This window comes from Anomaloglossus baeobatrachus, chromosome 4, assembly GCF_048569485.1.
Source record: "Anomaloglossus baeobatrachus isolate aAnoBae1 chromosome 4, aAnoBae1.hap1, whole genome shotgun sequence".
In the NCBI taxonomy this organism is placed as follows: domain Eukaryota; kingdom Metazoa; phylum Chordata; class Amphibia; order Anura; family Aromobatidae; genus Anomaloglossus; species Anomaloglossus baeobatrachus.
Window position 1 is genome coordinate 679,048,040 of NC_134356.1, and position 22,731 is coordinate 679,070,770.

Genomic DNA, 22,731 nt, shown 5'->3' on the forward strand with positions numbered 1-22,731 from the left:
TGCCTAAGGGCTATACTACAATAGACCCACTTCCTTCCAATAGGCACTTCAGGTTTACAGGCCCTCATGCACGTCTCTATCCAGGGACAACGTGGAGCCTCCCAATTTTTGGCTGCCCTGCCTAAGGGCTATACTACAATAGACCCACTTCCTTCCAATAGGCACTTCAGGTTTACAGGCCCTCATGCACGTCTCTATCCAGGGACAACGTGGAGCCTCCCAATTTTTGGCTGCCCTGCCTAAGGGCTATACTACAATAGACCCACTTCCTTCCAATAGGCACTTCAGGTTTACAGGCCCTCATGCACGTCTCTATCCAGGGACAACGTGGAGCCTCCCAATTTTTGGCTGCCCTGCCTAAGGGCTATACTACAATAGACCCACTTCCTTCCAATAGGCACTTCAGGTTTACAGGCCCTCATGCACGTCTCTATCCAGGGACAACGTGGAGCCTCCCAATTTTTGGCTGCTCTGCCTAAGGGCTATACTACAATAGACCCACTTCCTTACAATGGGCACTTCAGGTTTACAGGCCCTCATGCACGTCTGTATGCAGGGTCATTGGTGAACCTCACAATTTTGGACTGCCCTGGCAAAGGAAAATACTACAAAGACTCAGTTCCTCAAAATCGGCACATTAGACTCAGAGGCCTTTATGTACTTCTCTTCTCAGGGACATTGGAGTGCCACACAATGTGTTACGTAAAATCTTTCATGTATTAATCTCAAGAAGTAACATACATTAGCTCTATCTCACTATTGGGTATGTGCCCTTAACATTTCCGCCATGAAAATTAATTTTGGTGTCATTTTGGAAGGTTTTCTGGTGAGTCCGTCAAAATGGCGTAAAACGCGGACAAAATTGTTCACAGCTGTGATTTTTGAGTGATAAATGCTTCAAGGGATCTTCCCCATGCTGTTGCCATGTCATTTGAGCACTCTTCTGAGACTTTTGTGCCATTTTTAGGGTTTCTACATGCTGCCAGGGGTCATTTCACAAAAATACTCGGGTCTCCCATAGGATAACATTGGGCTCGGTGCTCGAGCCGAGTACACGAGTATCTTGGGATGCTCGGCCCGAGCCTCGAGCACCCGAGCTTTTTAGTACTCGCTCATCACTATTTTCCACATCAAATGGAGTATCCCTGCAATCAGGAGAAATTGCTCAACAAAATGTATGGTCTATTTTTGAACCAGAAAAGGGGAGCCAGCACAATTTCTAATCTCTACTCATTAATAAATGGAGATTTTTGGCAAAACATTGCAATCTTTTGAGCTACACTGCCACGTCACGGCAAATCTCAAGGGGCAGTCCTACCTAATATTTTATTTTACGTGAAGGGTGCCATGGAACCTCAAACATTTAATAGCAGAACTATTTGAAACAGCACTTACCTGATGCTTTACATTCCCGTACCTGTGACTAAGTCACAGCTGTGGGCGGGAGAGGCCAAGGCAAGTGCTGCTTGGATTAAATAGCCTGTGGACAGGACTGATGGCTGAGTGTGAACAGTCGCCACTTGCCAAAATCAGACAGAACGACCAAAATGGGGTGCACGGCTTAGTGGAGGCTAACCACCTGCCAATAGCAAAATCAGGAAAAAGTTCTGCTTTTAAATGTGACACCCTTCAGATAAAATAAAATATTAGTGTAGGACTGTCCCTTGAGATTTGCCGTGACGTGGCGGGGTAGCTCAAAAGATTGCAATGTTTTGCCAAAAATCTCCATTTATTAATGAGTAGAGTTTAGAAATTGTGCTGGCTCCCTTTTTCTGATTATTCTATTTTTTAATGCTCCCCTGGTGAAAATGTAAAAATTTATGGTGAAAGCATCATTTTTGTAGTTAAAAGGTATTTTTTTTTATTTTTATGGCTCAACGTTATAAAATTCTGTGATACACCTGTGGGTTCAATGAGCTCACCACACATTTAGTTAAATTTCTTGAAGGGTGTAGTTTCCAAAATATCTTCACTTGTTAGCACTTTCCAGTATTTAGTCACATCGCTGGCTCTGAAAACGCAACATTGTGTCCGCTATCTACAGTGACAAGCAAAAGGGTAACAATGTTTTGAAACTTGGACTTTCAGGCTCCATAGCCCATCGTTCACTGCATCTATTCACTACATTTATTTTGAGAGTGAGACTACCTTATTTTTATACAATCCACAAAATAGTAGGCTCACCTTATGTGGTGTGCATGCAATAAATAATCCAAAATCAGAAATCCCATATCACTCACTAGATTTTATATTTGCTCAGTCCTTTTTTCATATTCCTGATATTCTTGCACATTTCATTTCATCCTGAGCTTTAATTAACAGTGAAATATACAACATCAAGGTTCAATATATAATCAATCCTAAAGGAAGTGACATCAATGTATCTATCTTAGTTATACATCATCTGATTTAAATAATAATAATAATTATATACATCAATTCATCACAGACCATATTTTCACAAGTATATATGAATAGTTGAAAACCTATTCATAGCTATTTGGACAAAACCACAACATTAAATTAATCTTAATCCATATGAAATATAAATCAATTCATATTTCCTAATATAAATTCAGATCCTGTAAATAATTATAAATTTATGTTACAATCATCCACTGTACAAAAGATTTTATATGTCTAATAACACACAATATTTCATTTAGTCATCTTTATAAAAAAATAAACATTTTAAAAAAAATTGTTGATATATTTTTTTTATATAACTTTTTTTTATTTTTACATTAACATTTAATATGCAAATATGATATATTCAACTTACTTTCTAATATTATTTATTCATTTTTTTATTTATTACTTTTCCACAAAATCAACTTTTTGACATATATACATGTTAAAAATATACCCTTAAATATATTTTTTTCTTCAAATACGTGATAAGCGCATGAAAGAAAGAACTTCAAAAAATGTAAAAATAAATGTATTTTATATCTGATAAAATTGTTGCCAAATTATAAAGTTACAATTCAGTTACAGAAAAGGAAAAAAATAATATTCTTCGTTAGCTTACGTAAAGAGTTGAATAATAGTCCATACTAAATCAATAAAAATCTTCACCCATCTTTCCTTAGTTCTGAGTAGACGCAAGGATGACATGCTGTAGTCCTGACAGCATGTTACTTTATCTTGGATCGGGTGGAAGGATGGATCCAACTTCCAGCAGGCTTGACTTGTGCCAGTGTGAGAGAGAATCACGCCCCTCCCTGTGTGTGTGTGTGTGTTTTCAATACAGATACCTTGATATTTATTCCTTATAAGAGCTGTTATCAATAAGCTATGCCCTCCAACATAAACAGAATTGTGGACATATATAATATGTCCTATTATGAAGTGTTTTATAACTAGATATTAATTTTAATGTTCTTACAATACAGTTATTCAATGGGTCAATAAATTAATAATACCATGTATATCCATGTACAACGGCTTCTCATAGGAATTGTATGATTGAATATTTAAAATCTTCCCTGCATGTGGTTATGGACGGGGCGCAGGACAACCAAAACAGAGGGATTATCTATCCTCTGATTCAAATAGTAATCAATCTGGATCTTTGAGGGAACATTGATCTTTTTCCAGGAGAGTGAGCATTGGTGCAATGAGTGAGCATACCCGCTTCTCCCACCACAGTGATCTGCTGCCCCATGGGTGACAGTCTAAAAAAGACCAACATACAAAAAGGGCAGTGCAATAAAGAATAATAAAAATGGATAGATCTCACACCACTGGATACACGGGCAAAAGAGGGCTAACTTGGAAGAAAGGGGTAACAAAGTCAGTGCATGCTAACCCCTGTCATGCCCATGCATAAACTTCCGCCCTAACAAGGGCAGCCCCCAAGTCAAGCAAGTAGTCCCAGGCCATTAGCACACATGTTGAAATCGAGCTGTGTGAACACATAGACTGGAAGTGTGCTGTGGGTAGTTATGTACCTACCATTGCAGGCTATACATCCCAATTCTCCCCTTATGAACTCTTTTAGTTTGAAGAGGGAATCTCGTTGGAAGGGGCTAATTTTCACTGGGGCAGCTTGCTTGATTTGGGTGCTGCCCTTGTTAGGGCATGAGTTTATGCATGGGCACGACAGGGGTTAGCATACACTGACTGATTCAGAGACTGAATAAGAACTAGATGTTCGAAACACGTCCTCTGTCCATTTATTTACTCCATGTGACCTTTGGACTTTTTATCTTTTATACTTCAATAAAAATATTTTAAGAAAAATTCTTGGATCAAGCTGCTGGATAATTGTTCTATGAACCTCCTGATTTAGTCTTGCCGACTTTTTCTTCCCTGCACGGTTCCAAGGTTGGTGTCTCGTGAACATGTGAGCTGGAACAAACTCTTGTTTTTTGTTTCACTGACTGTTACCCCTTTCTTCCAAGTCGACCCTCTTTTGCCCGCGTATCCAGTGGTGTGAGATCTACTCGGAAAGAAGTTTGGTGAGATCTATCCATTTTATTATTCTTTATTGCACTGCACTTTTTGTATGTTGGTTTTTTTTTAGACAGTATAAATTAAAAGTTATATTATAATCCTTGCTCTATATTCATATTGATTAGGATTTGGGCTGCTTATCTGGCCTGCGTAGCAGGTATTGCTTTCTTTATCCCATAGTTGGCAGCCATTGTTCTTCCATCTCCTTCTCTTCCCTTTCCACATCTACTATAGAAGTAAATGTCATCTGGAATATCCAGCTGCTCCTCTCTTGGTACTTTGGTGATGAAGTTTTATAAATGGCTGTGTCCACAATACCTGGTGCTAGGGAAGGCTGTGCACAAATGGGGTGCAAACCTAGTGGTGGCACTATGGCTGGGTAACGCTATGTCTGGGTGATATCACATATGCACTGCAAGGATCAACCTGGTTGTACTGCAAGTTCTATGTCAGTATTATGTCCTGGACGCGCTGCTGCAGAAGGTATGGTCGCTGTGCTCACTTTTTCAAATTAAAATGGCGGCCCACTGGCCTGTGTGTTACATGGTCCATACCTCCCTGCTATTTTAAAGCCCTATGGGGAGGGGGTAATTGATGCTATTGCACCGCTGTGTCAGTGGAGGATTTTTAATGTACAGGCTACAAAATGGGTGTGAAACCTATGTCTTGTTGGTAGTGCCAGGATTCTATGACCAAGAGGCCTACACCGGTCACTGCAGCATGTCTTCATTTTTCTATTTCTCTATTGTCCCTAGAAGAATTTGAATGTCAAGACTACTACATAGGTCTCCAAGTTGTGTCTTGTCTGTACTGGCAGGGGTATGGGAGCACCAGCCCTACAACTGTCTCTCATCCACCTCTATATTTGTTATGTCAATTGTCTAGGAAGCTATTGACTAAAGGGTGCTTTACACAAGACGAACTATCGTGAGATGCATCATCGGGGTCATGGATTTCATGACGCACATCCGGCATCGTACACAACGTTATCTCGTGTAACACCTCTGAGCGACGCAGTATCGCTCACAAATTGTGAGTCGTGTACGCGTCGCTCAGTTCCATAATATCATTTAATTTCAATTGGCGCTGATTGTTCATCGTACCCGGCGTAGCACACATCGCACGTGTCACGCGGCACCCGCCGGCAATGCAGAAGGAAGGAGGTGGGTGGGATGTTTACGTCATGCTCATCTCCGCCCCTCCGCTTCTATTGGCCAGCGGCTGTGTGATGTCGCTGTGACGCCGAACGTCCCTCCCCCTTCAGAAAGAGGATGTTCGCCGCCCACAGCGACGTCGCCCGGGAGGTAAGTACCTTTGAAGGGGGTTACTGACTCTGTCCGCCACGGGCAACGATTTGCCCGCGACGCACAAATGACTGGGGCAGGTGCGATCGATCGTAAAATCGCACGATCGGTTGAACCGTGTAAAGCAGGCATAAGGCAAAACAGTAGTGATGCACTGTAAATGTATTTTTGCTGTTTTGGAAGCTTTTCCACCCACCTAAAGGTCTTTTTTCTGTCTTACATTTGAACTCTCATTGAAACCAATGTGGTGAGGAAAGGTTCCATAATGGTTCAAAGTTCGGTTCAATAAAGATTTGCGTAAGAATCCCTTGTTCGATTGGTCTCGGCGAACCGAATCTTCAGAAGTTTGCTCATCTCTAGAAAAGAGTTCATGTGTTGTACGTGTAGAAATGTGCTAGTTGCAATTAGTGATTAAATCAGTCTGAGGGATAGAAATGTGTCAATAGAGGAATATGATGATTTTCTCTATGAACTGATGGAAAATTATTTTTTTTTGTTCTTAAAGTTACAATGGGTAATATTCCTATAGAGAAGTGTGATACAGACATAGATCTATATCTATATCTCAAAAATTTCTGGGTAACAGATGGAATACAATGTAGTAATTTTAGGCCACTCCAAAATAGCATGAATGAAAAGAGAAGGAGTACTAAGAGGCCAAACATACTATCAGTAAATATGGAGACCATTGCCTTGTGATATCAAAATGAACACATTTATTGCACATAAATTCAGACAAATAGTAAAATTACATATAGTAGAAAAAGGACATAATAGCAGGAAAAATGGTCCCAGAAAAACATTCCCAAAAGGGAGGAAACCTGCCAAGATAGCAATATAACAAAATGGGTAACCAGCACCCTAACATTGAAGTAAGAGGAACAATTTCCTCATAGGATATATACACATAAGACAGAGCTGCTTACCCATTAGAGTAAAGTGCAAAGTGCTAGGTCCATATCGGGGCAGAGGTCCAATCAGCAGTGGGAGAAGGCCCAACGCGTTTCGCTGCATTGCTTCTTCGGGGGGCGATGTGTTCGTTTTGATATCACAAGGCAATGGTCTCGATATTTACTGATAGTATGTTTGTATATATATATATATATATATAAACATACTATTATTCCTGGTTGTGGTTGTTATTTAGTGACAAAGACTTCAAGGCTTGTCTCTGATGTGGAAACTAAACAAATGTGTAAATGGAATGATTCTTACTGGAGATGAGCGAATCTGACATGATCTGAAGTCACCAAATTGTGCAGACGTTGCTGATCAATTCACTTATCAACACATTTATTGAATGTTACCTCTTATGTCAGTCTCAGAGAATAAAAAGTATAAGATGAAGGAAAAACCCTTGTCCTCTTCATTCACCTGTCTACTGTCCTTTTCTCTACACCTTCATCACACAGCCTTTCTGGCTCCGGGATCACTCCAGGCTGGGAATTCGGCCCTGTAGGCTAGGCTAGTTTCACACATTCTTCTTTTCGCCAGTTTGGCAGATGCGGCGCACTCCAGTACAGTGTATACAGTACAATGGCCGTACTGCAACTTCCGGGTCACATGCTCCGGTCACATGACAGCATGTGACCGGCGCTTATCGCACTGACATTGTACTGTATATGTCGCGGGCGGGGAGGGGGCGCTGCACTCACCAATCTCGGGTTCAGCACTGCTGCTGCTTGCTGCTGCTCGAGAGGTGGGCTGGATCCGGGGACTCAAGCGGCGCTCCTCGCCCGTGAGTGAAAGGGGTGGTTTGGGTTTGGGGAGTTGGTCCTTGACACCACCCACGGTTTTTGGTGAGGTTGGGACACCACCGCTGCTCTGGACGGGGATCCCGGGAGCAATGACAGGGAGCAGCCGAGATGTTTCTCTCCCCTCCGTGGGTAGGGGGGTTGGTGGTCCCAGGGCCCGGGTGAGGTGTGACGGGGAGGCAGGGTTGGCGAGATGCAGGGTCGCGGGGGCAGTGCGGTGCCGGATGGCACAGTGGTACTCAGCCAAGAATGGACACAGTCTCCTGTATAACAAACGGCTGGATGGACGGGTCCCGCAGCCGGCTGCTGTGGTTTATCCCGGACGGTTGGTGGTGGCTGTCTTTCCCTGCACCTGTTGTGTATCTTCGGTCCCGATGGATTCCCACCGGTGCCCCGTTCCCCAGCTTGGATATATGCCGGAGGAGCCCTTTTGCCTGGGAATTCTAGCTGTGGCGGAAGCTGTATTTCCCCTTTGTTGTTTGGACGGTTGCCTTCAATCGGGTCTTAGCTGTTTGGAAACCCCTGGGGTTCCGGTCACTAACGGATTTGACCTGTTTAACGGCGACGCCTGGGCGGGGTCCACAGGCCCTGCCGGTTTGTGCTGGCTTCTCTTCGCTCCCTGGTTCGGTACAGGCGGGCCACCGCCCGTCCCCAGTCCTACGGTTCCGCGTTGATCTGCCTCTCCTGCAGACGGCCACCACTGTCTGCCAACCTTGCTCTTGGTGCCCTGGCCACGTACCCGGACACGGTCAGTTTGCTCCTCTACTACCACTTCACTCCTTCTTCACTCTCCCTAACTGCACTGCTCTCTGATTTCCTTTTCCTGCCTCCAGGACTGTGAACTCCTCAGTGGGTGGGGCCAACTGCCTGGCTCCACCCCACCTGGTGTGGAAATCAGCCCCTGGAGGGAGGCAACAAGGATTTGTGTCTGGCTGATGTGCCTATCTCGGGGTGTGGGGTGTGTTGTTGTAGTCCCTGTGACGGCCTGGCTAGGCCAGGGCGCCACATTCCCTCTTGATTAAATGCAGACCATCCGCGGGCTGCCCGTCCATCACCGTTTTTTTTTGTAAAACTGTATAAAGATAGAAAAAGCATATAAAACATTCAACAAGCATTTTTATGAATCTTCCCCCAACGGGAGGCACGGTACTTAAACGTTACAGCACACTTTTATTAACAACGGTCGGCTTCCGCTCTCCCGCCCAAACAACCTGGCCCTGATGCTGCCCCTAAGTGGGCAGCACCCCTTGACCCCAGTCCAGATCCAGGCTGCCCGAGCGGGAACGGGTACGGTGTTTCGCACCCTACGGTTACTTCAGGGGACCCACGTCCATGAGGAACCCCTGACCCCCGGAGGATCGCCACCGGTTACGGTAGTGGTGGGCCTGGGCCATCACTTTCCTCCAGGCCCATCCTCCAAATCAGCCTCTCCGGAGGCGGTAACGGAAACATGCCAACATATTTACAATACCACTAGTTTGTGGTTGCCCTGCGAGTTCTCAGGCATGTCCGTAAGCAGTTTCTTTCGCACGGTGCAAAGGGTCCCTTCGGGGACAAACTTGCCGGCAACGGCCGGTTCAATCACGGTTGACAATCAGGTAACATCTCGGTTGATTCATTCATTTGACAACTGTACTGGTCGTCCCAACGGGGACAACGGTGCAACGGAGGGACCGCTGACTTTACTTTAAATACACAGCGCAGGCCGGAGAAGGGGGCTGGGCCGGTTCTTGGGCCTCCTGGCATCCTCTTAACTTGACATCCAGGGCAAACCAACCCCTCTCTCCACAGTGCCGTGTGTACGTAACTAAGTCACCTGGGAGCAGGTTGCGGCCCGGGTGGCCCTCTGGCAGGTGGGCATTAACGTCCCGACGGGCCACAAACACCTCGGCCTCCAGGCCCGGCTCAAAGATGAACCCACACCCCCGGCGGACGTCAAACGTTCTTACTTGCCCCTCGTGGGCCGGGCCCCGTACCCGGAAGGTGGCTCTGCGGAGGCTTTCTCCTGTATGGTGCGGGCGATCAGCTCAGCCTTCCGCTTTTACCTCTCCGCAATCTCTCAGCGCAGCAGGGTCGGTTCCCTGTCCCAATAAGGAGCTACTGCTTGCCCCTGCGCGCGGGTCGGGCCCCGCGGGATTTCCACCACACTGCCCACTACTGGCGCCCTCTGTGGAAGATCCCGCGGTGTCATGGCCTGGGGTGCTGCCTCACAGCAACGACCTAGCGCAGCCTCAGCCGAGGCGTGGGGGATGGGTACAGGGGTCCTCTCCCGCTTGACCTCCGCCTCCTCCTGCACAGGTCGGATCACCGGAGCCGGGACGGGACTAGGCACGGTCACTTCTGGTGCCAACGGTACATCCTTGCCGACGGGCCCTGTCTTCGGGAGCTTCCAGGGAAGCGGTTCAGGGCAGCTAAGGGCTTCAGCTGCAGGTTGGTCCGCTTGGGTGGACAGGCAGGGTGCCGCTACCGGTTGCGGTGGTAGCGGGCATAGTGGCGGGGCAGCGGCAGCCAACACGGGTAGCGGGGGAGGCAGCAGGGCGAGCGGGCGCAGACCGGGCCCCTCAGTCGCAATGACCGATCCAGTAAGAACACAGGGGCGTGGGTCGCTTACCGCTGTTCCAATTCTTCCTCCACCTCGCGTCTCCGCATGGCCACCACCACGTCCGCCATGTCGGCCTCCCACTCATCCAGGAGGAGCTGCATTCGGACCTGCAGGCGGCTACTCAGCTGAACGGTCCAGACCTCCACCCACGCCGCAGTGCCGGGTGCGGGGATTGCGGTGTTGCCGGACGGACGGTGCATACTGGCAGCGGTATTTCCCAGGAACCAAATATGGCCGCATAGTCCTGGCATCCCTGCTTTTATAGCCACGATCTACATGCGGCCGGACGCCATCCGTCCCCCCTTGGTCTTTTCTCAGCTCCTCCTCTTCAGGGGCGGAGCTTCAGCTTTCACGCCTCCACTGCTCGAGAAGACGCTTGAGCGGGACAATCTTCGCGCCCAAGATGTCGGCTTCTGAAATTTTTCGGCTGGACACCGCCGGCGGGACACAAGGCGCACTTCTACCAGCCGGCAGAACGGTAAGATAATGTTCGTAATGGGGAGGGGGCGCTGCTCTCACCACGCTCGGGTCCGGCGCTGCTGCTTGCTGCTGCTCGGTGGCTCGAGCAGTGGGCCAGATCTGGGGACTCGAGCGGCGCTCCTCGCCCATGAGAAAAAGACGTGGTTTGGGTTTGGGGAGTTGGTCCGTGATGCCACCCACGGTTTTTGGTGAGGTTGGGACACCACCGCTGCTCTGGATGGGGATCCCGGGAGCAATGACAGGGAGCAGCCGAGATGTTTCTCTCCCAATCGTGGGTAGGGGGGGTTGGTGGTCCCAGGGCCCGGGTGAGGAGTGACTGGGAGGCATGGTTGGCGAGATGCAGGGTCGAGGGGGCAGCGCGGTGCCGGATGGCACAGTGGTACTCACTCAGCCAAGAATGGACACAGAGTCTCCGGTAAAACAAACTGCTGGACGGACGGGTCCCGCAGCCAGCTGCTGTGGTTTCTCCTGGACGTTTGGTGGTGGCTGCTTTTCCCTGCACCTGTTGTGTATCTTCGGTCCCAATGGCTTCCCACCGGTACCCCGCTCCCCAGCTTGGATATATGCCAGAGGAGCCCTTTTGCCCTGGGATTTCTAGCTGTGGCGGTAGCTGTATTTCCCCTTTGTTGTTTGGACAGTTGCCTTCAATCGGGTCTTAGCTGTTTGGAAACCCCTGGGGTTCCGGTCACTAATGGATTTGACCTGTTTAATGGTGACTCCAAGCCTGGTCGGGGTCCGCAGGCCCTGCCGGTTTGTGCTGGCTTCTCTTCGCTCCCCGGTTCGGTACTGGCGGGCCACCGCCCGTCCCCGGTCCTACGGTTTTGCGTCGATCTGCCTCTCCTGCAGACGGCCACCACCGTCTGCCAACCTTGCTCTTGGTGCCGGGCCACATACCCGGACACGGTCAGTTTGCTCCTCTACTACCACTTCACTCCTTCTCCTTCACTCTCCCTAACTGCACTGCTCTGACTTCCTTTTCCCGCCTCCAGGACTGTGAACTCATCAGTGGGTGGGGCCAACCACCTGGCTCCATCCCCACCTGGTGTGGACATCAGCCCCTGGAGGGAGGCAACAAGGATTTGTGTCTGGCTGATGTGCCTATCTCGGGGTGTGGGGTGTGTTGTTGTAGTCCTTGTGACGGCTTGGCTAGGTCAGGGCGCCACATATACACTGTACTGGAATGCGACAGATCCGCCAAACTGGCGAAAAGAAGAATGTGTGAAACTAGCCTAACTAAGCAAGATGGAGCCTGAAAGTCCTAAGGAGCAAGAACTAGCCAGATCCATATATAGAATTGCATTAGATGCTGAAAATCTGTAGGTAAAAAAATGCACGTAAGTGTTCACTGAAAATCACTAAAAAGATGTGATCCACACAGGAATGTATCAATAACGTTTGCCAAAAATTAGGAAGTATCCAAAACAAAGCAGATTTATTTAGTATTTATGTATTACATACCAAAAAGACAAAAAATGCTGCCTCAAGAAAAGCGATAAAAATTCAAGTAAGAAAACGTACAGCTTAAAAGGTAGCATAAGAAAGGAAGAACTCAGTATAAAAAAAAAAAATGTAGGCACTGCTGAGATTCGAACTCAGGATCTCCTGTTTACTAGACAGGCGCTTTAACCAACTAAGCCACAGCGCCACATGGAATTCTATATGGAGATTGGGAGCATTAATTTTACAATAAATCAATTCTGGTGGTTGTGGTGACAATTTGTGCTGTGACAGATATTCTTTAGTCTCCTTTTTTTTTTTTTTTTTTTCTTCTTTAACCCCTTAACGACGCATGACGTACTGTGTATGCCATGGATTGTGTGAGGTTAATCCCCGCCCCCTACCGTGGGCAAGCCGCCACGATCCGCGCACATATCAGCTGATTTCAACAGCTCACACGTGTGCCTGCTAGTCGCGGGTGGAATCGCTTCAACCCGCGACTATTAACCCCTTACATCTCGCTGCCAAAAACTGCCAGAGCTCTTACATGGGGGAGGCAGCTGCACTTTCTATATGGGGCATGATGTTGATATTTTGATGTGATGCCAGTAACTTCTTGGAGACATCTTGTAATAGTTCATCCATTTCTCTCCTAAAAAGTTTCTTCCAAAAAAAAAAAAATCTATTCCCCACTTGTGATATTCTATTACAAATGAAGTAATGTGTAATTTTCCTTAAAGGGGTTGAGCAGCTTTAAATAAAATGTTTGCAAATTGTCCTTTTATTTGACATATACATATGCGCTCCGGTCTCATCATCCAAAGCCACCTGGTCACCATGACATCTTCATATAGAAGGGATGGAACCAATCTTCTCTGTGTCCAAAACACAAAAGACAACAGAGCTTCAAGGACACAAAAGGAAAAAGCAAATAAGTGACTGAAAGTTTGAAAATGTGAGTAAAGGTCTATTACAGAAATGTTTATTTCCATCACTTCTAATTTACTATATATTTTGCATGATTTCCAGCCCTTACACCAGTGGAAGTTCAGAGCATACAGCAGGTAGCGTGGCCGAGCGGTCTAAGGCGCTGGATTAAGGCTCCAGTCTCTTCGGGGGCGTGGGTTCGAATCCCACCGCTGCCAGCAATCTTTTTTGTGCTGCTTTTTTTTTATTAGTTTTGTTTTTTGTTTAATTCTGTGATAACTGTTGAATTTATTAAAGAAACTCTATGATATGGCTGCCCATTATGTTTATCCATTAACACAATGTGTACTTGCACTGTTACCTGTGATCCAATCATGTTGTCTTCTATGTCTCTTGCTCTGTAGCCTTCTTTTTATATCTATCTATCGATCTTCAAAAACTGTTTTTTTTTCTCCTCAGTTAAATATTTGGTGTTGCTAATAATTACTATAAAACTAAATCTCCCCAAGATTTGAACTTGAATCACTGGATTTAATAGTTAGCTAATTAACAATATAATAATAGTAAGAAAAGTGAGGTGAGGTGATAGGCCAGTCTAAAGAACACAACTTGTTACATTGTCCAGGGTAGTACATTTCAGAGATATGGCGAAGCTTTGGAGAAGTCTTGGAGTCGAGAGTGGGAATTTTATAATATAATAGAGGATAATAATAAGGATAAAAGGTAAAAATTAAATGTTAAGAAAGACTCAGATAATTAAAAACATAATAATTTAAGTCTGTTTTTAATTTAAGGAAAAAGAAAAAAAAAATTGGCCCGTACAGGGATCGAACCCGCAGCCTTGGCGTTATTAGCACCACGCTCTAACCAACTGAGCTAACCGGCCAACTTATGCCAGGTATCTCACTTTGTTTGGGTGAGGTTGTTTGTTTTTTTTTTTTTTTTTTTTTTTAAGTGATGTCTGATGAATATATTAATGAAATTGTAATATATGGCTGCCCATTATGTTTATCTTATAACATGATTCATACTTGTATCATTAATTATGATCTAAGGGTTTCGTGTCATTTTTGAATCTGTAGCCTTATTTTATATAAGTACTATTAAATGTGTACATTTTTAAATCAAAAACTGTTTTTTGTTTTTACTTCAAGTATTCACTAGAGATGAGCAGTGTTCGAAGTGAACCGTTTGCCAATTTCAAATTTGAGTTGTTTGGGCGATGTTCTAGTCATTCAACGGTTCGATCACAAAAAGCGTAGCTACTTACTAGCTGACTTTTCAATGTAATAATGATATTATCAAATTTCAGCATATTGTGTGTGGAGGTGGACGAGGTTTAGATCTGTGGTGCTGAGAGAATGGCGATTGCCATTATTTTTTTTTTTTTTCCCCTAACCGCGCGTACAGTGGGGCGGGCCAAGCTGTCAGCCAATCACAGACACACAGCAAAGTGGATTTTTGCCAGACAAGCAAGGGCATGTGTCATAGGCTGTGCATGTCACATTTCCTTGTCCTATAAGACCCGGCCATATTCCCCATCGCTGCCATTATCTCTCTGCTGTGGGTGACAGTCACCGCACCCGCTGCTGCTGCTGTGTGATCTATAGACTTATACAGTGCAATACACACAGCGCTTTGGGGATTAGGGACTACTTTTTATTTCAGCCCTTTTCAGGGCTACATTAGAGCAGTTCATAACCATTTTTGCTAGGCATGTCTGTGCCAGCGCTGTGCAAGGGTTTTTCACAGCATCTGTCTAAATCAGCTCAGACAATTCCTTGGGGCATAGTATCAGTGTGTGTGATAGTCAGTGACGTACCACTGCTTTCCACAAACATAGCCCACCTCTCCATTTCTGCTAGACAATTTTTAACTGCAACAAACAGTGTCCAATTTGTTCACAAACAAAATCAGTGGCAAAAGGCCAGATGCTGGTGGAAAGGGGAACAGGCGTATTGCCCTCTGTGTGCTGTGTTTATGGCACACGTGTGTTCTCCGTGTGCTATCCGTGATAACACATTGAGAATAGAAACTTTCTGCTCACCTTTCCCTGGCGGTGTTGTCCGTGGTTCTGATCTACGGTCACCAGTCCTGCCAAACTCCCCACTGCTGCTGCTTCCGGCCCACAGTGGAGTGAATATGCGATGAGCATAATGAGCGGAGGTCAGGAGCAAATACCAGCAGAGACAGCTGCGCTGGAGAACGTGAGTATAGAAACTCCTTTTAATTCAGACACGTATTTTGTCTGGTGCGTGTCATATGGATCACATCCGTGCGATCCGTGTGTGGTCAATGTGACACTCGTGATGTCAGAGAAAAAAATGACATGTCTACATGTGGAGCACACGGGCACACGTATGCTCCACATGGACACACGGTCCATGGCAAAACACGCATGTGAGCGCAGACCCATTAATTTTAATGGGTCTACGTGTGGCTGTGTCTCCGACACATGAGGAAACATTACAAACACGTGCCGGAGATACGGACGTGTGAAGGAGGCCTCAGAGATTGGCCAGGTGTCTCCTGTGCCAAATGTGACACCTCATAGAAATATAAAAAAAAGTCTGTGAGCGAGTTCAAGTGCTGTTCATACGTTAACCATGATGCTTGTTAGAGAGGTTATCAGCTACGCTTGGTGCTTGGCCCAGTGAGAATTGCTTGCAGTCTTTGAATGGCTGTCACTGGGGATAAAAGCCATGGGTTTTTTAATTCTCTGTGTGAAAAAAAAAACTGCTCTCCTTCTCCCGGAAATGCTCTGTTTATGGCTGGCTGTGTGTGGGTGGAGAGTCAACGTAGTCAACCATTGATTTCCTTTTCTACTTGATGTTTGAGCTCATTAGTTTTTTACATACATGAAGCTTGAGCTTGAGGATCCAGCAATGGTCAAGTCTGGGTCCCAAACTCAACTTTTAACTAACGTCCGGCTGAACCCAACAATCCTGAAGTTCCACGGGTCCGCTCAACTCTAGTGATGACTGATGAGTTTATGAATAAAATTCTATTATACGGATGTTCAATATCTTTGTACCATAGCATCATGTGTACTTGTTCAGTTACTTAGGATTTCGGTGTGTGGTCCTATACATTTTTGGATCTGTAGCCTTCTTATATGTGTATTATAAAATGTTTACATTTTTGCTTCAAATCTCATTCAGTTTTTTTTTCAATTAATTTGGTTTTGCTTTTCCTTATTATAACAATTATTACACAGGACATTTTTACTATATTTTAGGTTTGCCTAGCTCTAAACTTTATTATGCACCTGGTGGTTTGGTGCGTCTAAATCTTAGAAGTTGCAGACAGATACAATCTTCTATTCTGATTGGCAGAAAAATATATCAGGTCTCACCGAAATTTGAACTCGGATCAATGAATACAATGTCCAGAATACTAACCATTTCATCATGGAACCACATATATTTCTTACTCAATTACAATTAGTTGGAAAAATGTTCCGGATCCTCCAAGACAAATACATTATCTTGTATTTCAGTACAGTAAGTGTACACAACGATAGTAATAACCCCAAATCATCTAAAGCCTCAAGATTCTGCAATTTTTTTATGCCACAAGATAATTCAAATTTCCGGTGATATTTCCACAAGTTCTCCAAATCTGTCATTTTTGGACTTGACTGTAAATTTCTTTCTGAAGTGTGGAGGAACTTGGCATGACAGCTCCCACCCCCACCCCTGTCTTCTGGTGATCACATTATATGATTCTGCAGTAAACCATCTATAATATTTACATTTATCTTAGAAATTAAATGGAACAGTAAAGTTGTTCTTTCATAACCCGATAAGAATAGATGAGAAGACAATGAATGGTCTACAGAGGCCTCCTGTCCAGATGATGATGTGATGGAGGACACAAGCTGGGGACATTGTGGATGGAGGCTGTGGATTGCATGTGTGATGGTCTGAGGTTACACTACCGTGTTTTTCCAAAAATAAGACCTCCCCCCAAAAATAAGCCCTAGCAGGGATTTTCAGCATTTTCGGAGAAGGGCTTAACCTCATAACGACGGCCGTACGACTTAAAGCGGCGGCAAAACAGGGTTCTTATTCTGTTCCGCCGCTTTAAAGCGGCGGCCCGAAAAAACCCTGTAGCGCCCCCCCCCAGCGACTGAAAATCTCGGGGGTTTCAGCTACCAGGGGTAGCTGAGACGCCCCAGATTATGAATCGGGGTGGTTTTTTTTTGGACCCCGATAATGTGATTGCCGGTATACACCGTATACCGACGAACACATGAAAAAAATAAATGGCCGGTAAAACTGATTTCTTTTTCATCTGACATGATCAAACATGTCAGATGAGAAAGAAATATAATCCTCTAGTGCCCCCAAAGCCCCCGGTACCGGAGAGTCCACCCCCACCCCTACCCCCCCTCCGAAGCAGTCAAAATGGCGCCGAAGCGCGCCGAAAACTGCCGCCTCCGCCGGCTCTGCATTAATTTCCCTCCGATCTGACATGATCAAACATTTCAGATCGGAGGGAAATGTCCTCCCCCTGACCCCTCCTCCGGTCCACCGAAGCCCTCTAGTCCACCAGAGCCCCTCCGGTTCTCTAGAGCGCTCCCACTTCCCCCCCGCCGGAGCATGCAAGATTGCAGCGCACAGCGCGCGGCCGCATTCATTCTGCTCTTTCTGCCGCATGTGACACGTCACATGCGACAGAAAAGTCGTCCCCAGGTCCCCCGGTCAGCCCCGTTACCTGGCTGCTGCTCCGTCCCCGCGATCACTCCGCCTCCTAGAAAGCTGGCGGCGCATGCGCAGACAGCAGCTGTCAGCTGGATCCTTGCAAGCAGGGACGCTGACCTCGCTGCTGCGCTGTGGACTGGGAGAGAGTGAGTGCAGTGATCTGCAGCCCCACTCCTCACATGGAGAGCCTGCTGTTCCAGAAAATGGGGGGTACATTCTGTGAGCATGCCCCTCATATTCTGGAATGAGGTTACTGCAGGTCACTCTGCCCTTGTTTGGACCGGGGCAGTGTGAGTGCAGTATTCTCAGATTACTGCACCCACACTGCTCATGGAGAACTTGCTCTTCCAGAAAATGGGGGATACGTTCCCTGAACGTGCCCCCAATATTCTAGAAAGTCCAGAGTCGCCGAGGGACCTCCAAAATGGATTACAGCGACCAAAATTTATTTATTTTCAATAAATTGGTGAAAGAGGAATGTTTCGGGGAGTTTTTTTTTCAAATACATTTTTTTTGTCTTTATTTTTTTCTATTACTGACTGGGTTAGTGATGTTGGGCATCTGTTTAGAGGCCGTGACATCACTAACCCCAGGGCTTGATGCCAGGTGACATTACAGCTGGTATCAACCCCGTATATTACCCCGTTTGCCACCGCACCAGGGCGCGGGATGAGCTGGAGCGAAGCGCCAGGATTGGCGCATCTAATGGATGCGCCACTTCTGGGGCAGCTGCGGCCTGCTATTTTTAGGCTGGGAAGAGTCCAATAAACATGGCTCTTCCCACCCTGAGAATACCAGACCCCAGCTGTCCGCTTCACCCTGGTTGGTGATCTAATTTGGGGGGGACCCCACGGTTTTTTTTTTTTTTAAAAACGCCTGGGGAGCCCTCCAAATTGATCACCAGCCAAGGTGAAGCTGTCAGCTGTGGTTTGCAGGCTACAGCTGTCTGCTTTACCGTAGCTGGCTATCAAAAATAGGGGGGACCCCACGTCGTTTATTTTAATTATTAATTTTTTGGGGGGCTAAATACAAGGCTAGGCACCCTTTAGTGCCACATGAAAGGCACTAAAGGGCGCCAGCTTAGAATATGCAGGGGGGTGGGACGTTATATATATTTGACATCTATCCATTCATCCATTGTTGCATTTTAGGCTGTGTACCCACAATCAGGTTTTGCAGTGGTTTGGGCGCAGAGTATTTTCCCTGCATCCATAGCGCTGCATTGTGCAGTAGAAGCACAGTGGAAGGATTTTTAGAAATCTCATGCCCACTGTGCTTCTTTTCTCTGCAGCATAAACCGACCTGTGGTGCAGATTCCTGAGCCTCAGCATGTCAATTTATGCTGTGGAGACAAGAGTGTTCTCTGCAGGTAGCATAGAGCTCCACAGCAGCCTGAACCCAAATCGTGGGCATGGGCAGCTGCGTTCTCCCGTGGACAACACTCACATCTCTGCAGGAGGGCTGACACTGTGTACTAGACGCCGTGTCGCTGGATCATGGCCACATAGCCTAAAAGTGAGAAATTTGTTGCTACAGCAACATTTTTGTGAAGTACCTGTGGATTCAAAAGGCTTACTATACTCCGGAATAAAATCCAGTTTCCAAAATGGGGTCACTTGTGGGGGGTTTCTGCTGTATAGGTACCCAAGGGGCCCTGCAAATGTGGCATGGTGCCCGCAATTTATTTCAACTTTTCCAGAATTCAAATGGTGCTCCTTCCATTCCAAGCCCTCCCATTTATCCAAACAGAGGTTTTTGGCCACATGTGGGGTATCCCTGTGCTCATAAGACATTGGATAACAACCTGTGGGGTCCACAGTTTGTTGTTGCCTCTTGAAAAAGTAAAAAATATGATGCTAAAGCAACATTTTTGTGAAAAAAATGAAAATTTTCAATATGGCAACCTAAGCTTATCAAATTCTGTGAAGTACTCTTGGATTCAAACTGCTCAATATATACCTAGATAAAAGCCTTGAGGTGTCTTGTTTCCAGAATGGGGTCACTTGTGGGAAACCTCCACTGTTTAGGCACCTTAGGGGCTTTCCAAATGCAACATAGCGTCCGCTAATGATTCCAGCCAATTGTGCAGTCAAATGGCGCTCCTTCCCTTCCGAGCCCTGCTGTGCACCCAAACAGTTGATTTTCATCACACATAAGGTATCAGAATACTCAGGAGAAATTGCACAATAAATTTTATGCTGAACTTTTTCCTTTTACACTTGTAAAAAAAAAAAAAGCTACCTGGTTGAAGTATCATCATAGTATCATAGTTTTAAGGTTGAAGGGAGACTCTAAGTCCATCTAGTTAAACCCGTAGCCTAACATGTTGATCCAGAGGAAGGCAAAAAAAAAAGCCCCAATGTGGCAAACAAGTTCCAATGGGGAAAAAATGTCCTTCCTGACTCCACATCCGGCAATCAGACTAGTTCCCTGGATCAATACCCTGTCATAAAATCTAATATACATAACTATAAGTAATAAGTAACAATTTTGTGGTAAAAATTTTTATTTTTTTATTTTAATGACTCAACGTTATAAAATTCTGTGAAGCACCTGGGGGTTCAGGGTACTCCCAAACATCTAGATAAATTCCTTGAGGGGCCTATTTTCCAAAATGGGGCCACTTGTGGGGGACCTCCACTGCTAAGGCACCTCAGGGGCTCTCCTAATGCCACATAGTGTCCGCTATTGATTCCAGCCAATTTTGCAGTCAAATGGCACGCCTTCCCTTCCGAGCCCTGTCATGCGCCCAAACAGTTGATTTCCACCACATATAAGGTATTGCCAAACTCAGGAGAAATTGCACAATAAATTTCATGGTGATTTCTTTCCTGTTACCCTTGTGAAAAAAAAGCTACCTGAAATAACAATTTTGTGGTAAATTTTTTATTTTTTTATTTTCATGGCTCAACGTTATAAAATTCTGTAAAGCACCTGGGGGTTCAGGGTACTCACCAAACATCTAGATAAATTCCTTGAGGGGCCTAGTTTCCAAAATGGGGTCACTTGTGCGGGGTTTCTGCTGTTTAGGTACCTTAGGGGACCTCCAAATGTGACATGGTGCCCGCAATCTTTTTCAGCCAAATTTCCTTTCCAAAATTCAAATATTGCTCCTTTCGTTCCAAGCCCTCCCATTTGTCCAAACAAAGGTTTCAGACCACATGTGAGGTATCACCGCGCTCATAAAAAAGTGGGTAACAAACAACGAGGTCAAATTTTTGGAATTACCTCTTGAAAAAGTGAGAAAATTGATGCTAAAGCAACATTTTTGAGAAAATTATATAAATTTTCAATATGACAACGTAACATTAACAAAATCTGTGAAGTACCTGTGGATCTAAAATGCTCACTATACCCCTAGATAGAAGCCTTGAGGGGTCTAGTTTCCAAAATGGTGTCACTTGTGAGGGGTTTCTTCTGTTTAGGTACCTTTAGCGGACCTGTAAATGCAACATGGTGCCCGCAATCTATTTCAGCCAAATTTGCTTTCCAAAATTCAAATATTGCTCCTTCTGTTCCGAGCTCTCCCATTTTTCCAAACAGAGGTTTCTGACCACATGTGGGGTATCGGCGCGCTCATAAGAAAGTGGGGAACAAGTTTTGGGGTCCATTTTGTTGTGTTATTTCTTCTAAAAGTGAATAAATTTGGGTTAGAGCAACATTTTTAGGTCAAATTTAATTTTTGCTTTTTTTTATTCCACATTGCTTTTGTTCATGGGAAGCACCTGAAGGGTTAATAAACTTCTTGAATGTGGTTTTGAGTACTTTGGGGGGTGCAGTTTTTAGAATGGTGTCACTTTTGGGTATATTCTGTCATCTAGGCCTATCAAAGTCACTTCAAATGTGATGTGGTCCCTAAAAAAATGGTTTTGTAAATTTTGATGTAAAAATGAGAAATCGCTGATAAACTTTGAACCCCTCTAACTTCCTAACAAAAAAAAAAAATTTGTTTCCAAAATTGTGCTGATGTAAAGTAGACAAGTGGGAAATGTTATTTATTAACTATTTTGTGTCACAGACATCTCTGGTTTAATGGTATAAAAATTCAAAAGTTGAAAATTGCTAAATTTTCAAAATTTTTGCCAAAATTCAATTTTTTTCATAAATAAACGCAAAAAAATATTGTCCTAAATTTGGTACTAACATGAAGTCCAATATGTGACGAAAAAACAATTTCAGAATCACCGGGATCCGTTGAAGCGTTCCAGAGTTATAACCTCATGAAGTGACACTGGTCAGAATTGCAAAATTTGGTCTGGTCATTAAGGTGAAAATTAGCTCCGTCACTAAGGGGATTTAACCCTTATTTAAATAAGCCCTCACCCGAAAATAAGCCCTAGTCCCGGATCAATAATGAAGTGTCCGTGCAGCTAAAAAAGTTACAGATACTGCAGGACACTTCATTATACACAGTGGCACCCGGCAATTACACTCACCAGACGCCGAGCAGCAGGACCTGCAGTGATCGCGCGCGCACACACACACACACACACACACACACACACACACACACACACACACACACACACACACACAAATATCGGATCACACACACACACACACATCGGATCGCACACACATTGGATCACATACACACTCACCTCATCCAGTGACACCGATCTCTTCTCGCCGGGAGAATCCTGAGAGGCAGTGCGGTGCAGCGCGACGAACAGGACCTGCGGCCGGACACGTGACTTGCTCTCATTCCCTGCGGCTGGATGTGATGTAATGTGATGTGTGTGTGTGTGTGTGTGTGTGATCTGCTGTGTGTGTCTGCAATCGGCTGTGTTTTTCTGCCATCGGCTGTGTGTCTGTGATCGGATGTGTGTATCTGTGATCGGCTGTGTGTGCCTGCGATCGGATGTGTGTGATCTGCTCTGTATATCTGCGATCTGGTGTGTGTGTGTGTGATCTGCTGTGTGTGTCTGGGATCTTCTGTGTCAGCTAGCAGCAGGGAAGGATGGCGTGCAGCACCGATCGGAGATCACAGGAGGACCTGGGAACCACGCAGACGTCCTGGTCTGGTGAGTATGAGTCTCCTGGGAAGTAGGGGGCTCTGCTTT

At 45.5% G+C, this 22,731-nt stretch overlaps 2 non-coding genes across 2 annotated transcripts; both read right to left on the bottom strand.

Annotated features, from left to right (window-relative positions):
• Nucleotides 1–12,169: 12,169 nt before the first annotated feature.
• Nucleotides 12,170–12,243, bottom strand: TRNAT-AGU (transfer RNA threonine (anticodon AGU)). The gene has a single exon. It is a non-coding gene; the product is annotated as a tRNA-Thr (tRNA).
• Nucleotides 12,244–13,774: 1,531 nt separating this feature from the next.
• Nucleotides 13,775–13,848, bottom strand: TRNAI-AAU (transfer RNA isoleucine (anticodon AAU)). Its single transcript has one exon. It is a non-coding gene; the product is annotated as a tRNA-Ile (tRNA).
• Between the last annotated feature and the right edge of the window lie 8,883 nt (nt 13,849–22,731).